The 27,146-nt window shown below is 39.8% G+C and overlaps 2 long non-coding RNA genes across 3 annotated transcripts in view; both read left to right on the plus strand.

Moving 5' to 3' along the window:
- Positions 1–23,755, plus strand: part of LOC109502672 — a 40,491-nt gene extending 16,736 nt beyond the window's left edge. For both annotated transcript variants that reach the window (XR_002161430.3, XR_002161432.3), the window contains one exon: positions 20,807–23,755. This is a non-coding gene — a long non-coding RNA (uncharacterized LOC109502672). The remainder of the gene's footprint in view (positions 1–20,806) is intronic.
- On the plus strand, positions 10,479–13,669 carry LOC111561849. Its single transcript, XR_002744793.2, has 2 exons — positions 10,479–12,125; positions 12,467–13,669. It is a non-coding gene; the product is annotated as an uncharacterized LOC111561849 (long non-coding RNA).
- Positions 23,756–27,146: the final 3,391 nt, after the last annotated feature.

The raw sequence follows: 27,146 nt of genomic DNA on the forward strand, positions 1-27,146 counted from the left end.
GAAAACAGAGAAACCGACAGCAAGGGTGACTTTAATACTCTTTGGCCAGCCTCTTTACAGAAGCAGTACAGAAAAAAATTCTGTCTGGTTTTAGTACCTGCTCTAAATTTGGGCTGCCAAGGCCCCATTTAAAGAAAAGATAGATGAAATTGATCTTTGGGTGGTATTGAGTAGTGACTGTGAAACTGATATTTGAAACCGCCCCCAAACCAAGTGAGATTCTGACTTGGGGCATATGTAGGTGGCTTCAGTGAGGCCTGAGCGCTTCCTTTTCTCTGTGTTGAGTGCTCGATGCCCTGTGAAGCACAAGGGATGCAAGTAAGAATGTGTGCATGTGTGTGTGAGTGCCCATGCAGGTAGAGGGGATGGGCTAGGGCAAGGAAGACCGTGGGGAGAGAAGGGCATGGGGATAGGGAAAGGTTTCTGGTCAAGGATCAGTACAAGAGAAAACAAAAGGGTTGTGGGTGGAAGTGAGAGTAGCAGGTCAGCCCGAGGGCTAACAGCTTGGGACATGCAGGGCGATGTTGCTCTTTGATCTGTTACCTCTTACCGGTTCTGGTTCCGTGTACCCATTCTGTCTCAGGAAGGCAGAGGCCACAGCTGAGAGAGGTGGAGAGAGAGGGAGATGGAGAGAGCAAGGTAGTGATAGAATAGGAACGAGCAATCTGTAGAAGAGCCAAATATGATGAGCCCATAACCCTGGGGAGAATGATTCAGGCTTGCATCTCCACCAGAATTTGCTCTGATGCCCAGTAGTAGTACCAGGCCTTTTATAATAAGACAATTTTCCAGTCTTCCTCATCCAATTTTACCATGTAGCCTTCATTTTTCTTTAAGTGATTGGGACTAGGTTACTCCAGGACTTCAATCCCTGGCTACTGCTGGTGGGGGACTTCCTAAGGAACTTTGAATTTCCCCAGCTTTAACTTGAGAGAGAGTAGCCAGGACTGAACAGCCTCGCCAAGGACCCTAAAGAAATAGTGGGTGTCACGTGTTCAGTGAAATCGTTGACACATAGTAGGTGCTGGGGTAAATCCGCACTATTCCTCTATGAAGAACGAAGCCAATTGAATTGTTGTTAAACGCTCTCTTTGGCTGTGTTTTCAGCTGTAGTACTGCCCGAGGAAATTGTAGAGCTTAGAAAGGGCTCCTGTCCTAAATAGAAGGTTTAGTTTTGCTTGTGCTTTCTATCTGCTTGGTCCAGACCTAGTGTGAAAGTTTGAGTTGACCTGAAACATTCTAATCTTAGACGTATGTGGTCAATTGTCATGAGGTCAAAGGGAGACAAATACCTATACAATGTTATTTAAAGAGTCTGGGAAACCCCATATGTCCTCTGAGTATCTCCCCAATTAATCATGGCGCCAGTTAACATCCTGATATTTCCACTGGTAGAGTAATTCCTGTGAATAAAAGCATGTTTTCTTGGTTAACCTCTTTGTGTTGCAATTATGATACTTGAGAGAGGCCACTTTTTATTATGTGGATAATGTTGATTTCTTATTTACTACCTCTGTGACGACCAGAAAGAGAGAAACTGGGTACAAATGACAGTTTTGTTAAGGAAATACAATTCCTTGGCCCCAGGATGGATCAAGGATGTTACACTAGGTTGGGGTTCGTATTCTTCCAGATGATTTTGGAGTGAGATATGTAGATACTGGGAGCACTTCTGGTCAGCCTGTGGAACAATTAGAGCTTCATTTCTGGTCCTTTCTTTTTGACAAGACCTTTCACTTCTGATCACCCTGCCAGAGAAACTGCTCAATCCCCTATTATCTTGGGCTTTCCAGAATCCTTTGCCTTGAAGAGACGGTAGGTTAGGGATTCTCAAACATTTTTTCGACTCTAGAATGTATGTTCACACCTCGGACACTATGCCTCGCTTGTGTTACAATAGGCATTGTATTTCAACCTTTCTTTTAAACAGGTCTCCTTTTCCTGACATTCTTCTGTGTCCTCTTGGGAAGGCCTGCCCCTTTTCCTTTGTCCATGTTCTGTCATCTTCACATCTAGTCAGTATATGAGAGTTGCTGCCTTAAATGAGTCCTAATGATAGGAACTTTTTCTTTTTCACATGGTTTTTGTGCCTTTGCCCTTTCTCCAGGAGCCCCACTCCCTGTAACTCTGCATAATATATGCGCATGTGTATATGTTTTGTACGTGTGTGTGTGTGTGTGTGTGTGTGTGTGTACTTCTTGTTTTAGCAAGAAATAAGCCATCCTGTGTGTCTTGCAATTGATTTAGGTTAATGGTTGTTTTAAACTACAAAGACTGTTAAGTCACCAATATGTGTTCTCTTCTTTACCTGTATAATCTTGATTCTTTAAGTTTTCTTCACCTATCACGTGATTTTTACCCTTCTTTCCCCCCCCCCCCCCCACGCCCCGGCTTAAAAAGTATGTGTATTTTTTTTTTCTGACCGCACTAGTCTTACATACGTCTTGGAGAATGTTTGGAAATACAGAAGATTGTGGGTGAGAATAAACTCACCCCAAATTTCACTATCTAGGGTTCTCTGTTATTACAATTTGGTTGTATCTTTCTACCTCTCGGTTTATTGGATTAGACATTGAGAATGCCTGGGTCACTCTATAATTTTTAAGTTGTTTTTCTCTTTCCTTTTCAGACTTTCAACTCTCTAAGTTCTCCTCATTCCTTTTATGTTGATGGGTCCCAAGTGGGACCGATATAGTACTTTAGTATCTAAAGCTAGATCTGACTTGTATTCTGGGAAGGTTAGCTCACAGCCTCTACATACTATATTTTGAACTTCTTAATATGCATTTTCCTGCTCTGAATCAGTGATTTATTTTTTGATCTTTGTTAATACTTCTTTTCAAGCTTGAAACAAAAGAAATTATCTAAAAATAACCCAAGACTGTTATCCAAGACTTTAAAGTAGTGTGAGCCAATAGGTTGACACCTTTGATCCTTAGGTAAAAAGTTACAGTTCTTTTGTTGGCTTTCTGCAAAAGGAGGAAGTGGGGGCAAATTACACAGCTGATGCTTTTTTATGCATGAAGGAACCTACTTTTGACAGCTAGTAAACAAGTTTCAACATTTTTCTGGGTAAAGAAGCTCATTCATTTAACATTTATTTATTGAAATAACCTCTATTATGTGGCAGGCACTGTTCCAGGCATGGGGATTCAGCAATAAATAAAACAGGCAGAATCCACCTTACTACTTAGAAATAAAGTAGTTGAACTTTTTTACTTTCTATTTAAATTTCCACTTAAAAAGGCAATTGCATTTCACTTTCTAAGTTCTGAGTCGGTTTTGAAGCAGGTGGGGAAAGAGCTCTATTATTACAATATTACTATATCGAATAATGTCTTTCCTTCCAGAAATCTTTTACTCATTACTCTCCAAGTTTCAGTTTTTTTCAGTAGACAAAAAGGCAAGCAAATGCAGCGGCAAAGACACATTTTGATGACTTAAAACAAATGCGCTTGATTTAAATACATGTTGTTTTATTGAGGAGGGGGATTTAAAGAAAACAACCAAACAGGAGGGGTAAGAGTGGATATGATCTTAAAACTATTTTGAGGAGTCAATAGGGGGTGCAAAATTAGGAGAGGTCCTCCACTTTCAGATAAAGTTGAACAGTTATGTATTTGAGATTATGGGTTTTGCCATGCAGTTAACTTGGAACAGTAATGAAAAAATAACTATTAGTAGCTAAGCAGAGAAAGAATGCGTGAGGCAGAAAGACATAGGCCAGCATTTTATTTAATTTGACTGTGTAATCCATGGAGACTGTACTGGGTGTGAGTCACTGAAGGTATAAAAAAGTATGTAGAGGGGCACCTGGGTGGCTAGTTGGTTGGGCGTCCGACTTTGGCCCAGGTCATGATCTCATGCTTCGTGGGTTCGAGCCCCGTGTCGGGCTCTGTGCTGACAACTCAGAGCCTGGAGCCTGCTTCAGATTTTGTGTCTCCCTCTCTCTCTCTGTCCCTCCCCTGCTTGCACTCTGTCTTTCTGTCTTCCAAGAAAGAATAAACATTAAAAAAATTTTTTTTTAAGTATGTAGAAACTAAGAACAGAGCATCCAATAGTTATCTTGGTGGTTTTCTTACCCACTTGTTTCAGTGTGGGTGTGTTTTAGGTAGTTTGTCAACCAGACATCAAGAGACGGGAATTTCACTGATAGAATTGGATGGGTTTTTATCAGAATTCAGGATATGCCATAGGCAGTTAGATTGTGACATGGAACTAGCAAGAGTTTAAGTGGATGCTACATGAGAAATTATCCTGGATTCTTGAGGTTGTGTGTAAGAATGGAGTCTTTGTTACTTTTTTTAGCAGTTGATGAAAAAAGTATGTGTTATAACTCAACCGAGAAAAGAGGAGTGTGTTTTGGAGACAAGAACTTGCACAGTTAAATAGCTCAATCTGTGGAATAGAATATAGCTGCTGACTAGGGATTGAAGACACAGACTGTCGGCTAGAAGGGTTGGCCAAATCGTTCACAAATGGTGGAAAGAAGGAGGGAAGAAATGAAGGACAGAGGGGTGAACAAAGGAAACAAGCAGATGAACCGAGAAAACTGCAGTGGGTTGTATTGAGGCACAGTTATTCTGGAGGGTTCTTTTTTTTCATTTTTATAAATTTAGTTTTGAGAGAATGCAAGTGGGGGAGGGGCAGAGAGAGAGGGGGACAGAAGATCCAAAGTGGGCTCTGTGCTGACAGGCTGACAGCAGTGAGCCTGATGTGAGATCATGGCCTGATCTGAAGTTGGACACTCAGCCAACTGAGCCACCCAGGTGCCCCTGTTCTGGAGTTTTGATTCCAGCTCATCACTAGGGAAAAGTGATATTTTTCAGGTGGGGTTGTGTGATTTACATCTATAATTATTTAGACATGGGCCAATCTAGGGACAAAGCACAGTAAAATTATGTTTACTAGAAACTATAAGAAATCCTTGCTAGATTAACTGATAGTTTGTGAAGAAAGATGTAGAGACCCCATGTTTATATTTTAATCTATTTTAGCATGTTGTATTTAGTTTTTTTTTTTGAAAAGTAAGCCACAACTGACCCTTAATTTAGTTTCAGATCCACACTTTCTCCCTTTATTTCTCCACTAGACCTTGTCTTTGTCATATTGCAAAGCTTGTCAAGGTTTTCCTGCCTATGTGAGATGAGATGCAATGAATAGTAATTCAGAAACCTATAGAGATGTTTTTTTTTTATTATTCACTACAGACAGGAATGATGTCTTTCCTGACATGTAAGACATCATAGTGTTTTCACATTTAGAAAATGTACCCAAAACACACAGCACAGTGCGTTGCATCCGTGCTCTGTCCAATAAACATTAACTGATGTAGATGAGAGAGCACATGTCGCTAACCAGAACCTCCTGCCTGACTCCGGGTCCTCAGAGGCCAGAAGATTTTTGTGAGCAAGAATGATGGCCTGTTGTAATTCCTGGTGTTTAGGATAAGTGAAAAGATAGTTTTCAATTTTAAAGGCAGCATTCCTGGTGAATGTAGCCTGATGTATGCACTACTTGTTTGTTTGTTTGTTTTACATTTATTTATTTATTTTTGAGAGACAGAGACCAAGCACAAGTGGGGGAGGGGCAGAGAGAGGGGGAGACGGAATCCGAAGCAGGCTCCAGGCTCTGAGCTGTCAGCACAGAGCCCAACTTAGGGCTGCAACTCACAAACCGTGAGATCATGACCTGAGCAGAAGTTGGGCACTCAATCGACGGAGCCACCCAGGTGCCCCTATATGTGCCACTTGTATTGAACACAAGAGTCTGTTAATTCAGAAAATTCAAATATTTAGAATGCAGACTGTATATAATATATACACAGTATGAATATGCATATATGTACACAATATATGTACACACTGGGAAATACGGAATTTTAAAATAGGAAATGAAAAGATGTTATTTCTACTTTAACAAGAGCCAATGTATTTGGGGAAAAAAGAAATGAAAATCCTTAAAATTGTTTATTTTATATTCCACATTCATTCATCAATAACTATTCATATAATATCTACTAAATGTAAAGATCAAGAAAGCACCATTACATTCTCAGAGAGCTTTTAATCTGATGGGTTAAAGGCAACCACAAGACAAAGTAGACTGTTATTTTGATTAGAGAGCCAAAGAATGCTGAAATGGAATAACAAAAACATCTAGCACTGAAGAGTCAGTCCTTACTATGTGTTGGCAGCTACATGATACATTTTAGGTGCGTTGTCTCAATCCTCATAACAATTTTGAGTTACAGGTACACTTACTTCCTGAACCTCCCCCCACGTACACTTGGCAGATAAAGCAGGAGAGATCTATACATATTAATGGCTTACCCTGGGGCGCAGAGCTAGGCCAGGCAGAGGTGGGCCTGTGAACTGAGAGCCTGACCCCAGAGCCCGAGCCCTCAACCATTATACTCCACTGCCTCCTAGGGGATGGGAGGGAGAGATGACCTCTGTTTGGGGAGGGGTCAACAATGGGTTCTTGAAAAGAGGTCCCTTGATCTAGGTCTTAAAGGATTGGCTGGATAGTGTGGCAGGTAGAGCTATGGAGAGGGAAAGTCTGTTAGAGAAGAGTGATGGGGGTGCGTGGGGGTGGGTGGAGCTCAGGCTTGGGTAACACAGGGCCAAGTGGGGCTTTGGGAATACGTTGTATTGGGAGGTGGGCACATGGGGGCTGAAAAAGAGAGGAAGGCTGAAGAATCTGGTCTCAATCCTGTAGGAGCTAAGTATAAAATAGAGTAAAAGATTTGTAATAAAAATGGAAAGAATGGATATTAATAAGGCATAATCATTAGGAGGAGAGTTTTAATCAGCAAAATCTTCTTAGAGGAGCTGGATATTAAACTAGGGTTTGAAACTGATGTAAATGGAGTAGAAAAGCATGCCAGCAATCTAGAATATTGTGATTTAAATAGGACACTAGAACATAAGGAAAGCGGATAAAAGTCTATTTTTCTTGCATTCAAGGATTGCTGAGGGACAAAGTTGAATAAGTGAATGTCCACCTCTCCCACCTAGAAGAAAGAGAGTAGAAGTATTCCCCCCCACCATCATCTCTGTCTCAGTTTATCATCCACTCAACTGTTCAAGTAAAAAAAAAAAGGCAGTTATTTTTTTAGCCCTTTTCTTGTTCTTACTCTAAAATACATCCTGAATCCACCCTGCTTGGATCCTTCCTTAGACTCTGTGGAGTGCAGACACTCTACTGTTTGAAAGCCTCAATCAGATCAAGTCACTTCCTTGCCTGATATCCTCCAAAGGCTTCCTGTTGCATTTAGAACAAATTCCAACCTCCAAGTCCCTCAAATTTCCAGACTTACCTTATTTTGCTTTCCATTATGTTTCAGCCTACTTGCTTCCTTTCTATTCCTTGGACTCACCGAGCTCTTTCTCAGTCTAGCGCATTTTACTCTTTTTTAAAAGTTTTGTTTTTCCTTTTGTTTTTTTTTTTTTGAGAGAGAGAAAGAGAGAGCATGTGTGCATGTGCAGGGGAAGGGCAGGAGGAGAAGGAGAGAGAGAGAATCTCAGGCAGGCTCTGCACCCAGCGCAAAGCCCATCGAGGTGCTCATATCTCATGGCACTGAGATCATGACCTGAGCAGAAATCAAGAGTCGGTCGCTTAACTGACGGAATCACCCAGGTTCCCCTGCTTTTGTTTTTTGCCTGGCCTCTCTTCTCACAGAAAATCAGCTCAGATATCTTGGCCTTTGAGAGCCCTTCTCTGAACAACCAACCTGAAATGTTATATCCATGACTCTTTTTTTTTCCCACACTTGTTAAGGTCACTGTCTTCATATTTAGAAAACTTTATTCAAATTAGTCTTTATCGCTCTACCTAGTTATAATTTTCCTCTTGATTTTATCACTTCCCAAAGTGAACTAAAACAATCTCTGTCTTTTTCTGAGTCTCTAGGAGCATTTTCACTTCAGAGGATGGGACTGGCTCTGTCTTCTCTAGTGCTACAAACTCAATGTCCAGCAAAGTGCTTGGGATATAGTAGATGCTCAATAAATATTGGTTAAGTGGATGATGAATACATGAAAAGAATGGGTGTGAAGATGGCTTGAGTAATGGGTGGAAGGTTATGTTTTATCCAGTAAATGAAGTAGATTGTGAAATAACTTATGTGGCTGTATTTTCTAATGTGTTCCATTTCCACAATTAACCAAGTTGCTTTCTTCTTTGCACACCAGCTAATCGACAGTGGGTAGGTGGGACTCAAAGCCTTTTGTGTTGCAAGGGGAAAACAAGCCTGAGATTTAAAAGGAGGGAAAAAAAAATGGTCTTAGTTAATCCACAGGGTGGGTGAGAGCTCAGCCAGAATGCTCTTTGGAATCCAGACAATTCAGTGACAGTAACACCCTCATACAAGTGTTAGGGAGGTCAGAGGAGATGAGACTGTGACATGTGCAATCACTCTTGATGTGTTTGATTTTTCAACAGTATTTCATGGTGACATTTAAATTTGAATGGGAAATGACCTCCTTGTTCCCAGTTCCTTTTCTAGCCAGTATAGGATTGCTCCTTCAACAAATATCGGTATGTTTTGTCCAGCAGAGTTCTCCAGTATCTTAACAGATGGAGTTTACGAGTTTATTTTCTAGTAGAAATAGTGATTTCAAGGCAAGGAGGAGGTGGTAGGAGCTATTTATTTTTACTTTTTAAAAGGAATACCTTCCTGGCAAATAAGTGAGTACATGAGCAGACTCAACAGCTTTCTTGGAAGGAGTCAGCCGCTGCAGGTATGGGAGAATTCCTTTGGCCAGCCTTAGCCTCCCCGTGCATTTCTCACACTTGTGTTGGCACAGTTGGTGGAGTTTATTATTAGCGGTCTGTCCTACAAGCCATTCATTCATGGAATATGGCCCTGGGAGAGGAATCTTCACGCGAAATAAAAGTGTCCTCGTTTTTCATTGGCTCTGGGGGCGTCTCACATAATGGAAGAACATCCTTGAATAGAAAGATCTCAGTTCAGAAAACAAGGAAGAAAAGGTGAGGAGAGAAAGATGTTCTCGGCGGAGTCAGCTCGGAACCGAAGAATGAAGATTTTGTTTCGTGCAATGCTAGTTGCCTTGGCAGGCTCCAGCTGGCACTGTGGGCTTGCTGTAGCTGCTGAGTCTGAGCTGAGGAGAGGAGACAGTTCGCTTTGCTCAGCCTCACCATGCGTCCCAATATGTTTTTGATTTCGTATTTTAAAAATAAGGTGCATGATCTCAAAAGGAAATCATTGCAGGCGGTTTTATTCTTTGCTTTTTCTAATGGACAATTAAAAAGCAATCCTGGTTCTATTCCAGAGATTTTCTCATTCCTTAGCACAACTGTAATTTGGCCACATAGAATAGTGCGGTGGTATTATTAGATATTATCATGTTTATTTTATTCAGGAAAATGCGTGACACACCTTATTTGTATTCTTTTTGAGGAAATGTCCTGGAATGGGTTTTGTCCTAGCTCCTTTCTGTGCCTGCAAGAAGGTGTGTGTTAGGAATTTAAGTTCCTAGGAATAAGAATAGTATTTCTTTTCTGAGGGGGAAGCATAATGATTTTGAGCTTTGCGGAGTTTCAATGGGTTATTGTTGCCTTTTTTTTTTTTAAACAAGTCTCCAGCCACCAAGTCCTACTGTGACACACACTTCCTATCTGTGATGGCAGATATTTATATTTCAAATTAAATAAAATTAGAATTAATTTTCGTCTGAAAAATTTTTGGAATTTTGTTTTTTTAAGAACTATGAGGTAATTGGAGATATCCCAGGCTATCGCAAAACCAGGGCTGGGAATCACTGCTTTCGTGATTAGCACTTTGTAAGCCTTCAAAAAATATTAAAACCAGGATAGATTGTCTAATTTCTTGTGGGTGGATTCACTTTAGTATAATGTAATGTGTTAACAAATGCTCAGAGAGGAGGATGTGGATCCAGAAAGATGGCTTTTGCAGAAGGCTTTTATCCAAATTAATTCAAAGAATAACAGGAACAGTTGTGTATTGGGGCAGAAGGAATAAGGTGACTCAATTAAATGTTAGAGAAATCTCCAGGAAAAAAAAAATGTCTCATGTCAACCCAATACTAACAATAAAATTCTCATTACTGAAATCGATAATCCTGTAATAAATGCATAATAACTTCAAAAAGGATTCTTTTATTAAGTATTTTTATATGATTGGCTATGCACCAAATATTGAAATCAAATACTGCTTTGCTTTACTTTAAGAATGATAAAATTCTCTACTGTGTCTCTAAAGAGAATCTTAAATGAGATGCTTCAAAAGAGTAATTTGCAAATAAATTCACCTGCTGAATTTGTGCCTGAACCTACTATATTTACCTAATTCATTTTTGGCTTTTGCTTAGCTCTAGCCATGGCGACACTGTGAGAAATGAATGTCAAGTTCTCCTGGGTAGCTGGAATGTTTGCACAAGGCAGCAGGGGGGGGGGATAAGTAAGGGGGGGGGATAAGTAAGGGTAGTGGGAGCCCCAGGGTTTGGGTCCCACTCAGTGGGGGGTCTTGGGGGCTGGTCTTCCGCAAAGCCTGAAGAACCCTTCCTGTGGTCTGGTTAATTGGTACGGCTAGCCTGTTGCCATTTTGTGGGTCCAGGAAGACATTTCAGTCCTTGTCCACATTCAGAGTTGAGCACAAAAGCACTTGGTAGTCCTGGATTGGGAGAGTTCAGGATCCATGCATATGATACCCAAACCGAGATTGGCTTTGTGGCTTTCAGAGATAAATTGCAGGCATTTTTGTAGTGTTCACAGATCCACAACTCACAGACCTACGACTGTATATGCAGTTTGAGAAGAAATTAGAATTAGTACACAGGTGGACTGAGAGAGAATATGCTGCCCTGAAAATACTTTTGTTTTGGTTTTGGGGAGGGATGTCTGTTTTGAGCTTCCTGTGCTTCTTGCCTGGTGTTCTGTAGAGAATTTTGCATTCCAAAAGATAGGCCAGGCTCCCTTCCTGTGTCTGAAAGCTCCAGGAGGTGCTATGATAGAAGAGAGGCGTCCCCGGCCTGTTTTTGGGAGATCATCTCTCCTCAGCTGGCAATGCAGGTTGTATCTGGTTGACATGCCAGTGGTTTTGCATAGAATTTTCTCTAGAACCTTTTCTGAGGCATAAGGGTCCCCACTTCCTTGAAAGGAGGATCTCCGTTATGTCTTAGTAAAGTTAACGAGAGTGAGAATGAGAGAAGGGGTATCTAAATTATTTGGAAAATGACCGTTCTCATTTTTAACTTTTCCTTCTCTCTACTGTCTAGACCTATAGCACTAATATAAGTGAGGAGATGCTTTATGGAGACCCATAAAGATGCTATGGTCCTAACAGTCCCAGACTTGGTACATTTTTCTGTCGTTCATTTTTTTCTTACTGTGGTTAAATTTTCACTCGTGTAGTTTACCTCTTAGCTCTCTTATCTTTTTTTTTTTTAAGATTTAAAAAAAATTTTAAGTCATCTCCACACCCAATGTGGGGCTCAAACTCATGACCCCAAGGTCAAGCGTCATGTGCTCTACTGACTAAGCCAGCCAGGTGCCCCTTGCTCTCTTAGTTTTGCATTTACATGTCACATATTCAGGTTTGCTTGGAGTGTAAAATATGTTTCAAACTTGAGAGAGATCAACACTAGGTAAGTTCATGAAATATAGTGCCTTCTCTCCTATGCCAGAGTTATTTAAAAGGGAGCAATGGAACTTTTTGGATTGGTCCCATTCTGCACTGGGCTACTTAGGCTTTCAGTCTGTGGTTCAGTTCATTGGCACTCAATGCCAAAGGAACTAAGGTCAAGGGTTTGATCCTCAGGTGGGCCAGTTGGCTGCGTATTTTTCCAACAGGTTGTATGGAGATTCAGTACAGTCCCTACAGAAATGCTGGTCTTCAAGGGGTTCTGGTGAACATATGAGTGACTGGGTGAAAATCCAGCCCCATTACTGGAAAAGCAAAGCCCGTGCCCTACTGTCATTTTTGCATCTGGATGGAACGTGCCACTTAAAATGTGAGCTTGTTACTCAACCTCCTTGCGTCTCTGTGTCCTCATCTGGAGAATGGAGATAAGATTTGCTCCCTTTCTACCTCACCAGGATCTGTGAAGATTAGATAATGGCTGTAAAGTCCTTATACAAAGGTATGAGCATTATCATAAACAAGGAGATTAGTCAACAAATAAGAAAAAAAAATTTAAAGGACCTCCCAAAGTGTATTGCCTAATCATTTTTGATTCGGTATCAGTCGTTTGCAGTCTAACCCCTTTCGAGTTTGGTTTCGCAGCAAAAAGTCAGGTGTGAATGTTTGACCTTTCTATTTATTTATAAGGTTAAAAAATTGTTTGATAGTGAACATTTATATTAATAAAAACAAAGTGGGCTTTGAATCTGAAACAGGTTTTATTTGCAAAAGAAGGTGAAGGCTAAGGTCTCTAGGAACATATGCGCCACTGAGGGATATTTGCATATATTTGATCTGCAGGCACGCTTGGGTGATTTTCACAGTATACCTTGGAGTTTAAGTTGTAGCAAGGAGCCACGGCCATTGCTCAGCAGCACAGTTTGCTCTCTCCAGCTTTATTATGGCACACAGCGACAACTTCATTTTTAGCATTAAAAAAAAAAAAATCTCTTCACTTAATTCAGACAGTGACCTGCAGGCCTCATTCTGACTGAAGGAGCCATTCAGAATACTTGCAGACAAAAGCAGGGCTTTTTCCTAGCAACCAGATCAAAGCCAAATCTCCCAGAATAGCTCCCTCCCAGGTTTTCTTTGGCGCATAGGTTCACAAGGATTCTAAGGCTCGTGGTATCCAGTTCAAACTACTCTTTCAAACTGAAATGGAAAGGAAAACTCCTGAGGAATTTTCGCAGACTCTGAGAACCGGCGAGCACTGCAAGAGCACTTCATCTTGGGAGAACGTGGTGGTCATTTGGAGCATCCCTAACTTTGTTATCGCCCGCATCTGCATGTACATTCTGTCGGACTTCCACAGAATGAGGTCTCTGTTTCCTTTCTGCCAGTACCTAATATCAGCTATGCCCAGGAGCCGGCTGATGAAGACTTCCTGTTTGTTTTGAGTCACTGTTAGAGTGATAAATATACTTTAGCTCTCTGCTTAGAGAGGAAAGAAACCAGCTGCCCTGAACTACAGAGAAAAAATGCAGAAATTCCGCTGAATGGCCCTGTTATCAAGGAGTTTCAAGGGCAGCATCAAAATGAAAACTATAAGCCAGGGCAAAGTAAATAATTTCCATATTAAAGCATCTTGCTGCATGCATAGACCTAAGTTGTTTGTCTTTAATCATTTAGGCAAGCGTTGCATTTTTCACTCTTCTAAGACTAACTCAGCAATGTTGAGAGATTTTTAAAAATGTAAACTGATGCTACAGAATAATGGTGAGCTATATAAATAAACAATTACAGTTGTGGTTTTTTGATCTGACCACAAGCTTTTAATGCCATTTTTGCATGAGCATAGAATGCTTCTGGATAAACAATACTGTTTACATTGTCAGTGGCATCCACTGTTGCATTGAGTCATTTACATATGTGATTATTTGGATATAGAGTAACCCAAGAACAAAAGAATACTATAAAATGATTTAAAACAAGAGCAACAGGAAATCCTTTACAGCTTAAACAGCACTTCTTAAATAAAGCTGTGGAATTTTTGTGTTTTGATTTCGTTTTTGCCCTTTTATTTTGAACAGGTTTTAGATTTAATGGCTAGCGTGTCCTTTGAGTGGAATTTCTATCTTAACTCTGATTTGAAGGATGGTGAATTTAAGAAGCCTTGTGGATCTGAATGTCTTGACCACTGCATTCTGGCTCTCGTGTTTGTTTGTTTTTTAAGCTCAGTATAGACTTGATGTCCAGAAGTCATGAGTTGGAAAAGATGGCAACAGCTTGCATGTGCCTGAAGTGGGATTGAATTGCTTATTTCCTTCCAATAGCTATGGTCTCTCAAAACGATTTCTAACAGTAGGAGAAGAATACACAATCATCTACATTAAGTCTTTTTCTCCAGGATAAAGGAAATATTTAATAAGCAAATTTAAAGTAAAGTTAGCATCAACACTTTTAGGCTGTCAAATTTGTAATGCAGTTAGGGAGGCAGGATGGTGTGCATTGGCCTTAGGACAATGTGTCTGGTCATATTTGTAAACTGAGACTTACTTGAAAATGCACATGAATTGTTGTTTGTAAAGAAGTTTCCCCAACACGCTGGAAGTCCGTGATTGGAACATCAACACGGTGCCTTCCTGGATGAGAGAATTATAGTGCTGAAGGCTTTATGGAGATTGGCTCCTTACCTTGTAAAAGCTCATATTAAAAAAAAAATTAATGTGTCATTGGCAGATCATAAAGTAGGCCATGCATTTAGAAATGTTCACATTAGTTAAAACAAAGCCAAATATGCTATTGTTTTTACTTTCCAAATATGTGGCCATATATGTCTCTTTTACTCATACAACAAGAAGGAAGCATTTAAAAATGTGATTAAGGGTGGAAGGATTAAAGCACTGAATATTTTGTAGAGACTTGGAATAGAATCAGAGAATGGATGGTATTAGGAAGAGAGGGAAAAAATAGTGAAGCCAGCATGTTCTGTGGGTAAGAAAGAAGGGTATAAAACAAATTTTTGAGATAAAATGTATTTGCAGGGGTAAGGATGCTAGGGGACAATTTTCGTGGGCACATGGGCCTCTGTACTTTAAAAAAGAGGTTAGAATTAAACAGAAATATATGAGGGTAGGCGTTTAGGTGAAGTTTTTGGTAAAATCTCTTATTTAAAATAAATTGGAACTCTAGCTGGGTGGAACCTATCACTTACCAAATATAAAAAGGCGTGAAAAAAACCACGCTGTATCTTTTGGAGTGCTATTAAATGCCAAGTATCTAGTGCTGAAGTGAAACTATTATGGTCAGATTGATGCTGTCCATGTGAAGCCACCATTCTTCGCAGCAATAGCAATTGCTTAGATTGTTTAAAACCAGCTTTGGTTGTGATAGCACATTTATGATCCAGCCTTAAGGAACCCCAGCCACTGACAGCCAACATCCATTTCTTCATGATTGAATAAGAGCAAAAAAAATCACATCTTATGTTTGCACCTTACGCTGCCGTTTACAAAATGCTTTTGCTCGCAACGTCTCCCATGATCCTTGGTTGTATCCGGTTCTGGTTGTAAATGGGAACAGTAATAGTTTGTCATCTGTCCTGTGCCAGTGGTGGTGACTTCAGCAAACTGGTTTCTTTTAAGGGGACAGAAATATTCCTCATGCTTCCTAACTACATTTCAGGAGCATCGTCTTATGAAACAGATGCTGCAAATCCTTCTTTTAAAGTATAGTAACTTGTAGCAAAGTGAAAAAAAGTGTGTTCCATAGCAATGAACCCTGTATCTCCCTGACCTTCTCATGACACCACATTTCTGATCCCAGGAGTTTTAGACAATTCTGTTGGCGAAGGTTAAGCATAGGTATGGGGAATAAGGACTGTGGGACGTTTAGAATCATTCCATCCCAGTAGACGTTTAAAAAATAATAACGCGTTTATTAGAAGAAATGGTGGTGGGAAGGGGGGATGTTTTTCACACCTGTTTTCACACTTCTGAGGTGATAAGTCCAGCCCTTACAAAATAAAATGGCAGGTTTCACACTAAACCCACCCAGGCATATTCCTATAGTCTCCTAACCCACTTATTCTTTAAGCATAAAGAGGCGGGGCTGCCTGGCAGTCTCAGGCAGAAGAGTGTGCAACTCTTGATTTGGGGGTTGTGAGTTTGAGTCCCGTGTTGGGTGGTTGGGTGTAGCGATTACCTAAAAAAAGAAATAAAAACCTAAAAAAGAACAAAGAGCCAACAAGCTCTCTTGCACAAATCAGTGACTGAGAGAGGTCTCCACCATCTTTGCTCTGCCCTCCTGCCTTCCAGATGAATGAGCTATCTTCTGTATATCCTGTATGGATCTTCAGGGGAATGTACTAGGTCTCCAGTGACTTTGGCTCTAGATCAACAATCTTCTTGCCTTTTTAAAAATCTTAATACTCAGTGAATTAGACACCTGAGTTCATGATTTTACCAACTGGGTTCACACACATTTTCTATATGTCCTAGATTCTCTTGGCCACCATTTCTTCCCTACCCCAGTTACTCATTGACATGATATAACTTATTTCTCACCATCTTTCTTCTCTCAGAATGGTCTATCTCATCACAACCTAGAGTCACAGAATGTTATGAGTGGAATTAACCTTAGAGATCATGTAGGGCAGTATTTAACAACCAACTCACAGAACTCTTGATTTACCAACCCTCAAACCTGATCTTCACCACTTTTCTCCAGCTCAGTAGATGCCAACCTCATCTGTGCAGATGTTGAAAAGAAAAACTAGGACTCAACCTTGATTTCTTACTACCTTTACCACCCTATATCTAATCCATCAGTAAATCTTATCTTTTTGCTGTCTTGAATATATCCAATACTCTTCTTGCCTTGATATGGTAAGAGCCTAAAACTCATCTCCTTGCTGCATATTCTCTCACATTTCCCTGTGCTATTTTCTACATATTACTTTTTGACTTTGTTGATTTTTTTTTCCCTTTTGCAATTTTCTGGCTTTGCTCCCCTTACTAAGATGTTAAGCTCCAGGAGACTGGAAACAGTGGGTATAGAATACTCTTTAACACATGTAATTGTGCCTGGGACATCATTGGCTCTCAATGAATATTTTTTGAATAAATTAATCTCATCCTAAATAGACTGGAAATATGGACCACAAAGAAGTTACGTGAATTTCTTAGGCTCACTATATGAGTTTGTAAGTTTATAACTAGAGCATAGGTCTCTTGACCTAGGGGAAAGTGGGAAGTAAGCAAACTGCTGAGCACTGCCAGGAAACCTTGTCATACACTGGGTAGATCTGTCTATGGGAAGAGACCTCATCCCAGGACCAGGAGGAACTCTGGTTAGCTGATTCAGGGGAACAATGAGTAATAACATTGGGTTTATTTTCTTTCTTTTCTTTTCTTTTCTTTTCTTTTCTTTTCTTTTCTTTTCTTTTCTTTTCTTTTCTTTTCTTTTCTTTTCTTTTCTTTTCTTTTCTTTTCTTTTCTTTTCTTTTCTTTTCTTTTCTTTTCTTTTCTTTTCTTTTCTTTTCTTTTCTTTTCTTTTCTTTTCTTTTCTTTTCTTTTCTTTTCTTTTCTTTTCTTTTCTTTTCTTTTCTTTTCTTTTCTTTTCTTTTCTTTTCTTTTCTTTTCTTTTCTTTTCTTTCTTTCTTAATTAAAAGAACCAAGAAACCAGAGTTCTTGTAAGTGTAGTTTCTAAGTACCTGCTGTGGGGCTCAAAGCCAAAGATAAGAAAAGCTCCGAGAAATGTACTTGGGTTTTCAACACCCCAAGTGTCTCTAGAAAAGGGAGGCTACTCAGAAATGGAACTCAAGCAAATCCTAAGCTGCGCTCCAACCTATTGCCCTACCACCAAATGCTCATTACTCTACCTGGTCAAGCATAAACCACTCACTCCATGTTTACTCAACTCATACTTAGTGAATAAAATACCTACTATGGCTTTTCTCCTAGTAGCTAAAAATATTTTTGAGGAAAAAGTTTCAGTGTTTTATTTTAGTCAGAATGCTACCAAGGGCTAGTTACTGAAAATTAAATGGGATCAATCTTAATCAGTTTAGGTTATACGAAGGTCTTATATGAGGTACCATTGACATTTTGAGGCCTCTGAGGTAACTTGGTATGTGGGCCCTCAGGGTTTCACTTGCAACTAGGATAAGTTTGCTTGAATAGAGAATCTATCTCCTTTTATTGTTTTGTATTATATTTATCATCTTCTTATCTTCACTATGTGCCAAACAGTTTTCCATGGAATGATTTATTCTAATAATTAAAAGAAGGCAATATTCTTTTGGTGGATGACTGTTTTGTCTGAGTTATAAAATATAATTTGCTTTTTTCTTTGTACCATTGTTCCAGAAGAGATTCATCTTTAATTAGTTTGAGGTGTACTGTGGCTTACCTTTGTCTCCAAGTAAAAGATTTTTCTTTTTCAAAATCAGATGAATTCTGAGTTGACAAGGTAAAAAATCTGCACTGAGATTAAAAATGCTAGGATTTTCCATTAAGAAGTTGCCTCTCTAAGTTGCTGTAATTTAGCACTTCAGGTACTGAACACCTATTAAAGAAATGCTTGTTTGCGTTATGTTAGATGTAAATTAGGTGACTCACTTTCTCCATCTCTTTCTCTATATTTATTTTTAATCCTGCTCTAAAGCAGGAACTAAGACCAAATGAAATTAAAGCATTCTTTTGGTTTGATTGGTCTAATATTCTTCAACGAGCTGACTATGACTCACAGCCTGTCCCCCTTTTATTAGTAATTAAACTGAGACACTGAGGCATTATGTAAACTCATAATAGCAGATTAAATATCAAGTCTGTAGCCCACTGAACTGCATTGCCATGTTGAAACTGATACTTACAATATTCTCCTCAGATAATTTTAATATTTTACATTCTACGTTTGCCACAGAAAAATAGAGTAATTAAAAACAATCGTATTTTATTTTTGTTTTTGCTAGAACGGCGTTTTCACTTTGAATGGAAAAGAACAGAAGATAATAAATGTGCCTGTAACATTTGTTTGTTTGTTTGTTTGTTTCTGCTGCATTGACAAATGCTTCTGTGGTGTGTGGTGGCCATTTCTTCTTTATTTAAAAAAAAAAAAGCTATTTTTCTCTTAACAAAAGTAACTCAGATCCATTATAGAAAACTTAGGAAGTTTAGATATATAAAAGTAAGAAAGTAAGAAACAACCCACAATCCCACAATTAGAAAGTAACCATTGTTAGCATTTTGGCTCACATGCCTCTAAGCACTTCATCTACGCATGTTCTGTTGTATGCACATTAAAGAAAAATGTATCTCCTACTGTAATTTTTTTTAAATCTCTTTTTGTGTAAGAATCTATATTGAATATATTTCAGTGTCACTAAATATTCTTCCACAATGTCCTTTATCTTGCTGCCCAATTATTTATTTAATCAATCCCCTATTGTTGAGTATTCGGTTGTTTCCAATCTTTTCCAGATTATAAATACGATTGGCATAAATGTTGCATGTAGCCAAATATTTGTTCATATTCTTGGCGGCTGTCTTAGAACATATTTCTAGAAGTGGATTGTTGAGTCAGTATGTATGGATTCTAGGCTTTTAGTTCGTATCAGTACCTTTTTCCTTGGAAATATTACTCTAATTCACATGCTAATTTGGTTATAGCTTATTATTTCGGTATTTTAATACAGCTATTCCTTTTATGGCAACCAAACATACTGACTGTGTGGTGCTCTGAACCGCTCATATGAGAAGGTTGAGAAACAATGGACTAAATTCTACAATGCCCTGATTACTTCAGTTCCATTAATTTGGCATAATTCTTTTTCTGGTCTGCTTTTGGCTAGTTGTATCTGGACCCATCACATGTTTTACTATTCTTCTGCAAGAAGCCTCAAATAAATTGAAAAAGGGGGCCTGTCAGCTGCAATCTAATATGGTATATTAACACTCAATCCAAATCCAGGCAAATGTCATCTCTTCATCATAGGCCAATATAAGAAGCAAGTATTGTGATGATATTACCCAGGAAAAGGTTCCAGGATAACTCTGAGGCAGAACATGTAACCTATTCACCCAAGAGGCTATTATACAAATTAACGTGCTCACCATTAAAACTGGCAGAGCTTCTAAGGCTCAGCTAGGTTAGCTGCTCAGATGACATCAGTAGGAAGAAGGCCCGGGCATAATTTCATCTTTTAATTTTGTCTCTTGTCTCTTCCAAGCCTTTTTTCCTTCTTAGATGGGATATGGTAGAGATTAGGCATCATTTACATTTTTCAGATTCCAAATTATGAAAAAACACACATTCATACTGGTGTTTTCATTCGTGTCTCTTAACCTCTCTATAAGGCATAAGATCTATTCAGGAGTCATGCACCAGCAGAGAAACAATTAAAATATCACATCTTCCCCCGCTTCCACCCCTAAAAATGTTCCTTGGCTCAAAAAGGAACTAGGTTCTCGGCAATTTGAACCTAAAATGCTTCTTCAGCTTTTCTTAGACTCTGGCCATCTCAAAATGCAACTGAAGACAAAATTGTCCCGTAAAATTAATTTTTGGTGATTGAACTTACATCTTAAAAACTAAGCTGTTTCACTTCCTTATGAAAAAACAAATTTCTTGAAGATAGATTTCCATTCCATGTTTGTAATCCCTGAAGCACCTAATCTTTGGTATGTATTGTGGGGAATGAATGAGAATGTCCTACGTCCCCACAAAGGCAAGATATGACTCTGACTGGCAGCATGCGTAGTGGAGAAAATGCCTAGATGTGCAGGGGTCAAAATACCCAACTTTTCCTTCCTGCCCTGCCAGCCGACCGGCTGTGTCACCTTTGACGAGTTAATCAATCTCTCTGAACTTAAGTTTTCATCCTTATAAAATGATGACACAAATGTTCTTCTTTGAGAACAGGCTGTTTTGAACATCAAGGGAGATGAAATAGAATATTGTATAACCTGATTAGTACATTTCAAATGAAAGTTATTGTTATTTTGAAGACGTGTGTTGCTGTTTTCCTCATTGGAATCCTTAATTCTCATTTCCCAGTGCTGGGGATGGAAATGATAACTTAAGTCAACTCTCTTTGTATGTGGTCTTTTATCTTAACTTTTGTAAGTAGAGCTTTTTTCACTAAAAATTATGTGTATAAACACAACTGTATCATTTTTCTCTTTCCTTCTTTTTTAGCTGAAAGGTAACATACTTGCAGAAAAGTGCCCAAATCACAGATGAAGAAGCCCACGGAAACAGCATCATAACCTTGGGACAGCACCCGGGGCCCCTCACACCTTTTCCAACCTGCTACCTAATTCTCCCTGCCTGAAGGAAACCAGGATCCTGGATACCAGGATCCACCCCTATTTAACTTACTTTCCCATGATGTCATGCCAAAACGGAGTGGGATCAGAGTGCCCACTGAGCCATGTGACATAGCAAGCTGCTCATGGTCTCTCGGCTTCAATTTGCATCTTTAAAAATAAGGAGGTTGAACTTTCAGGGTTTTTTTTTTTTTTCCATCTTGAGATTAAATGTTGACATTTAAAGAGTCTTCTAAAGGACGCTATTTATCTAACTTCAACACCTTCTGTGGTTTGTTAGCTCAGGTGGAACTTCTCAGAAGCCATGTTCTAAACGAGAGGTGGTCAATTAACTTTATCCTCTACCACGAGCACAAACAGACCCTGAACCGCATGGACCATATTGTGAATGTGGTTCCAGGAGGAGTGGGGGACAGAGAACTGATGCCTGGAGGGAATGGTCTCCTGCAGCACTGGGAGGCTTGCTGCAAAGCATTCTCCTCCGCTTGGTGTGCTGGGCAACATCACATCACAAGAGCAGAAAATCCTTTATAGTTTGATTGTTCTAAGCCATGATCCAGGTTTGGGACAAATATGAACTCCTGTCATTTGGCAACTAAAGGACTGTTTGATGAGCAAAATGGAAGACTTCAGTAGTAGGGTTAAAGTCTCCTTTTGCCTTAGTGATACACTATCCAGAAGGAACCTATAGCTGTACGACTTCTGTCCTCAGAAGCTGAATGAGATGAGGAAGAATGAATTAGGATGACTTCCCCCAGAAGTCAAAACAGTAGGCGTTGCCTCCAGTCTTGTGACACGTGCTCTGGCATGGGCTGCGTTTCCTATAGTTCTAAGAGCCTCCTAGCTTGAGGGATTTATTTAGATGCTTTTATTCTCTAACCTTTCTTGAATGATTTCTTCGAAGAGAAAGATTTGGTTTTTCTAGGAGCCAAACAGGTGAGTGAATGACAATCAACTTTTCAACAGGCGCAGAAACTCGACACTATGCCCCTGAATCGAAAGTGTACAAATCTCTAGGGTTCGGGGACATATTACCCCAGTACTTCTTGTTCTAGGCTTGAACCAGGACGCACATCTTTCTCTATGATCCAAAGTGAAAATTTCCCCCAGATACACACGTAGTGAGGTGAGAGCTCAAGTCTCTTTTCCTGGAGAGCCACGTGGCCCCCAAGGACAGTAAGAACTTGATTGTTCCCAATCGTGGTGGCTCCAAGCACATTCTGAGTTCATGGTTATGGATGCCCAGGACAGAGGCATGGTGAGCCGCCAGTTCACAATATAGTATTGCCACATCTTGATCCAACTGTAAGAGAGGTGGGAGACACTTTTTCTCCTCTGGACTGTTGTGGAATGTGCCTTTCAGCTCCTCCTGCAGGAGAAACCCATATTCAGCTGGGGACGGGCATGGTCTCCCGGGCAGCTTTGTTGCACGAGGAGAATACTTTCTGCTTACCTTTGAGAAAATTGCTTAAATACAATTACGCTCCCAACCAGCATTACCCCCACCTCCTCCGATGTCAAACAAGAAACCCAACCCCCAAATCTAAACACCAGACAAGTAGCTTGAAAAATGAAAATAAATGTTCAAATCCAAAAGCCGTGTGCTTCTGTGATTGAAAATCTTTTTCTTAGCGAGTGGGAGTTGCTTTCATCATTGCTGGTCATATGTTTTTGTTTTTCATTTCTGGTGGAGAAGTTTTCTAGGGTATTTTTCAAACTTTCCAGCTTAGCAAAGCGTTGGCTAAAATTGAAAAGAGAACTAGGCGTTGGGTCGGAGGCAGCGTTAGGTTTGTTCTGGTGAGGGGTGGGGGGGGGCAGGTTGCTGACACAGCGAAAATAAGACAAAACATTTGAAACTTCTGGCTTTGTACTTCTCAAATGCCTCTTTTAGAAATCGCTTAAGTCGTTATTAACATCCACCACCCACCTTCCCTTTTTGGTCCTGACATTGGGTAATAATAGATAATGTTGACATATGTTCCCTGCTGGTCAGAAATACTATACTTCTGTGAAAGGTAACATTTTCAAGCTATGACAAAATGTATTTTACTTGGACAGAACATTAGTTATTGGACTAATCTCAGAATGTGGGCTGTGGGGTAAAAGTTTTAACATTTTCGTTGTGGGAGAAAGTTTCTTGGAAGAGTAAAAGCATCAGTATGGGGTGTCTTTAGCTTTCACCATTTCTAGAGGTACTGGCTCGATGTCAAACTCTTATGTCCTTAGGAATGTAAAGGAAACATTCCCAGTATGTATGAAAAACATCTGTCCACGGACACAGCAACTTTTAAAAATGATTATACCCAACTTTACTGCAGTATGGATTATGGAATCAAAAAATATTTTTCACTGTGTACCAAAGAATTCTGTTTTACGGGCCAGTTTTAAAGCTTTTAACTGCATGAGACATATGCTGCAGTTCTGTCATTTGTTCTCCATGTGATGTACTACGAAATGTGTGTGTGAGAGAGAGAATGAGAGGATGCGAGAGAGAGAGAGAGAGAGAGAGAGAGAGAGAGAGAGAGAGAGAGAGAAAGGAGAAAAGCATGCAAATTCTTCTGATCAAATGTGGTCCTCAAAAGTACTTTTGAAACTAATTTAGGGGATGAGTAAGGAAATGCCCCAGCTGGCTCCCATGCTACTGAAGTCTGAACAGCCCTTTGCAAAACTGGAAAAACTGATTTTGTTTTGAAGGCTCACACAGACTTTTGTGTTGTGGAAATTGGACAGAGTTTTTATTGAATCTGGTCCTTTGTGTTTTATGACAGTCTGAATGGGTGTTAAGATTCCACGAATAAATCTCTTGCCGTTTCTGAAATTTCTGATATAAACATGGGCTCCGTCAATTTGTTCTCTGCACAAATGTCTTTTCGAATGTTAACAAACATGGCGCATTGACGGGTGGGCTGGCCAATGGGACAGCAGTCTGCCTTACTTGGTAGGACATATTGGTACGATTTTTCTCTAGTTTCTCAGTGCTGGGGCCATTGAGAAGTAACAGCTGCTGGCGGGTAACATGGTGGTGGTAGAGAATGAGGACTTCATGACAAAAGAGAGGTTAGACTGCTGGGGGAAGTGGTGTTAATGGCCTTCAGTTGAAAGCCTGGCCAAGACACCACATCAAGGGGATTGTGGCTTGACCCTCAGGAAATGAATTAGTTATCTTCTTCAGGACCTCAGGTGAATCGCCTAGAGGAATGTAGGTAGTGAAGGCAAGAATATATTTTAAAAATCTAGTCTTCCTATATTCAGTATCAATTTGTGATTTTTGAATGTCCTTTAAACTCAAATGTCAAATGGATAATGCCTAAAATTAGTTTCCAAGTGAATACTGTAATTTAAAGCAGGCAAGCAAGCAAAAAAAAAAAGGAAAGAAAGTCTCCATTTTTATAATAAAAATTAGGTCATGCTCTATATAAACACTTTTGAAGAAGAATCACGATTGGTTTTTTCAGGACCTATTATGTTCCACAATTAATGGTAGCGAAAAATTACATATTGTATAATTTGAAGTTTTCTAATATATGACTGTCATTATAGCTATCATTCTGAACCTAGTATTGGGTTTTCATTTTGAAACACAAGTCCAAGTCTCAGTGGCCTAAATCTTATTCTTCAGATATTTAATGCCCAGACTAGGGATGCGATGGCTCCTTTTTCTTCCATCAATAAGAATTTATTATGTGGTTAAACTGCCAAATAGCATCCAACTCTTTACTTAGTTTGTGCATAATTGCCCTTCTAGGGTGGTTATCGGGTATATGGAGCCATTCCCTGACCATATTCTCTCCTACACACTGCCCTTCCTGGAGACTTGGTAAAGGATCTGAGTAGTCATTTTGGTGGAATTTACATTCATGATAAAATCAGCGCACTAATGGGGAAGCTTCGTGGGAGATTTTAATACACTGTGTTATTGGCATGACAAATTGGGCCAGTTACTTGATGTGCTTCTCTTTGTGGGCCAAATTCTGCCCTGTGTTCCTTACTTGAGATTCCCACTGAAGTAGTAATTACTGAGTGGAAGAATACTAAAAATGTTCAGCCAAATGCTGTTCTAAGTTGCTATCATGTAACTCCCAATGAAGTTAATTACGACTTAGTAAGAACCAGTGCTACAGCATCTTAAGGGCTTTGGAATTCTGTGATCTGCCATCCAAGACACAAGGCCAACAGTCTGCCTTTAAATATCTCATTTTAAGAGGTGGATTGACTCTGTTGAAGGTAGACATGGTTGTGCTGTCACTACATATGTAACGGGATTTAAAGAGTAGAATTTAATGTCTTTGAACCCAAGAAGTTTGATCTTTTTTGCAGCTTCCCTCTTTGGGGGAGGGTTTGTTTTATAGAAACTTTAATTCTCTCTTGCGTCAGAATCCATTGGTATGAGTTACCTCCTATCCCATTTCCCCAACATCCCTTAACTGTAATAATATGTAATTTTTATTTCCATTAATTGTAAAACATTTGCTTAAGTCATCACTGCTTAGCTATTATTTCCTGGAGCTAAACCATTATCTTCCTTAAATACAGATGTTTATATTATGCATAATATAATTCCTGTCATAAGAATTCATTATAACTTTTCAAAATAGTTTGGTTCTCATTTAGCATATGTCTCAGTTTAGCCTTTTATTATTTTTTAATGGGAAAATAAGGGCCCTGTGACCCATTGAATTGGTAAGCTTTTGTCAGTGTGCAAATGGGGTAGAAGGGGCAGGCCATTGGCCATGGCTTTGGTGTGAGCGGAATATACTGCTATTAGTACCATTTACTGGATTGTCGCAGATTGAGATTCTTCTGAAAGTTGGTATGTGGAGCTTGCCAGCCTTTGGGATCTACCAGTTTTTGCCTGAGACTAATGGTCCAGGCAGTTTCTTGAGGTATGTATTAGGAAGCAGGCAGCTCAGGGAAGGCGGTGGAGAGTGACTAGTTATAGATCTCCAAAGTGATAGGAACTAGTTATAGGAACTCCAAAGTGATACTGGATTCACATTAAAGGCCCTTCTAGGTGAGAGCTGGAGAACAACCAACTCATCCTTAGAGAAGACTGGGCTTGACAAGAACCGATTTTACCTGTCTTCGGGGTTGCCAGCGTTCAAAGCTGCCTTTCTATATGTTGCTAACAAAGCTATCAGGGCATGAGGGGCATTGAGAATTCAATTTCAAAGTTATAAATATGGGATGTTAGGCTAGAAGAAATGCCCTTCTTTCCTCCCTCTTTGTTCTTTCTCTCCCGTCTTCCCATCCATCCTCTCCCTCCTTTTTCTTTCTGTACATAAGCATTTGTTGAACTCCTAGTATTTGGCAGGCATCGCAGCCACCACTGGGTATAAACAAGAAGAGTCATGGTTCCTGTTCAGGAAGAATTCACATTCGGGGCACCTGGGTGGCTCAGTTGGTTGAGCGTCCGACTTCGGCTCAGGTCATGATCGCACAGTTCGTGAGTTCGAGCCCCGCGTCAGGCTCTGTGCTGACGGCTCGGAGCCTGGAGCCTGCTTCACGTTCTGTGTCTCCCTCTCTCTCTGCTCCTCCCCTGCTCACATGCTGTCTCTCTCTCAAAAACAAATAAAAATTTAAAACAATTAAAAAAAAAAGAAGGATTCACATTCCACTTGGGATGATATTTGAGAAAAGCAACAATTATAGAACGTATCTTACATATGAGAACATTAAGAAGGCATACCCAGGGTGTGCCATTGAAAGGATTAGGTTGTAATCCTTTGTAAGTAAACAAAAATAATGTTGAAATATAGAGCCAGTGCAGTGAAGACCAGCAAAGTTTTGATTTTGCCTGGGATAAATATTTATTGCCTTCAAAAAAATCAAATAATTTCAGATTAGCTTTTCTTCCCCCTCAATTGTATGGTGCCCCTTCTAGATGGTGCCATGAGCACATGATGTCCTGACCCAGGTTGGACTTTCAAAGATTTCCAAGAGTAGATGATAGTTGAGTTGAATCTTGAAGAGGTTGGAGTTATGTAAATTGTAATGAATTTGGTAAGGTACCCTGGCTGGGAGCAGGAGAGAAAGCAGGATTTTGGGGGTGGTGTGTGTTATGAGTAGGCCAAGTCTCTGTGAAAATGCATTGAGAAATGGTGCCCATGGTTTGGAGCACAGAGTTGGTGGAGAACAAAGTAGAGATTTGTGGGAATTAGGACCATAATGACATATCGAGGAGTTTGGATGCCATCTAAGAGAAATGAGGA

Source organism: Felis catus, chromosome C1, assembly GCF_018350175.1.
Source record: "Felis catus isolate Fca126 chromosome C1, F.catus_Fca126_mat1.0, whole genome shotgun sequence".
NCBI classification, from domain to species: Eukaryota; Metazoa; Chordata; class Mammalia; order Carnivora; family Felidae; genus Felis; species Felis catus.